Raw genomic sequence first — 1,288 nt, 5'->3', positions numbered from 1 at the left:
TGAAATCTTTCAGCAAATTGATTCACACTTGATGCACTCCCTCATCTATGCCAAAAAATCTGAAAGACAAATAAGTGACCAACTGACAGGAAAAGAGCCATATTTCTGAACATTCCATAGAAAAGTGCTCTTATAGGATATGGAAATTATTGTATAATATCATTATTTCCACATACAAATACAATTTTGCTAAAGATAATTCAATGGTTTTGTTTTGTTTTTTAGCAGTACATTGACAAGGAACTGCCAGAAATTCAAAGTAAATTCAGAAGAGAAAGTGGAACAACAAATATTATTCCTAACATCAGATGGAGTTTGGTGAAAGCAGGGAATACCAAGAAGATGTTTACTGACTATGCAAAGGCATTCAGCTGTGTGGATCACAACAAACTATGGATAACAATGAGAACTCCAGAACATTTAATTGTGCTGATGCAGAACTTGTAACATAGATTCAGAGGCAGATGTTCTGCTAGAACAAGGGAATGCTGTGCAGCTTAAAATTAAGAAAGGTGTGTGCATCAGGGTTGTTATCTTTCAACATGCTTATTCAATCTGTATATTTAGCATATAATCCAAGAAGCTGGGCTTTATGAAGAAGAAGGCAGTATCAAGTTCAAAGGAGGGCTCATTTACAACCTTTGATATGCAGATGACATGACCTTGCTTGCTGAAAATTAAAGGGTTTTGTAAAGCACTTGTTGATGAATCAAAGACTACAGCCTTCAGTATGGATTACAGCTTAATATAAAGAAAATAAAAAGCCTCACAATGGAACCAATAAATAACATCATGATAAATGGAGAAAAGATTGGATTTGTCAAGGATTTCATTTCACTTTGATCCATAATCAATGCTCATGGAAGTAGCAGTCAGGAAATCAAATGACATATTATGCAAAACTATTGCAAAAGACCTCTTTAAAGGAGCAAAAGTGTTGTTTTGAAGACTGAAGTGCACTTGACCTCATTTTTAATCACCTCATATTTATGTGAGTTGATGTGGCATGTAGAATAAGCATTGGACCTCAAGGTTGGTTTGAACCACAAGGTCATTAGCCACTCCTTGGAACCCTATATTGTTGTTGTTGTCAGGTGCCATCGAGTCGGAACCAACTCAAAGCAACCCCATGCACAGCAGAATGAAACAATGTCCGATCCTGGGCCAACCTCACTACCGCTGCCACACTTGATGCCATCAATGATGCCACCTGGCTGATCCATCTCGTTGGGGGTCTTCCTCTTTTTCTCTGACCCTCCACCTTACCCAGCATGACATCCTTCTCCAG

Source organism: Chrysochloris asiatica, unplaced genomic scaffold, assembly GCF_000296735.1.
Source record: "Chrysochloris asiatica unplaced genomic scaffold, ChrAsi1.0 scaffold00397, whole genome shotgun sequence".
NCBI classification, from domain to species: domain Eukaryota; kingdom Metazoa; phylum Chordata; class Mammalia; order Afrosoricida; family Chrysochloridae; genus Chrysochloris; species Chrysochloris asiatica.
Note: the sequence above shows the minus strand (reverse complement) of the source record.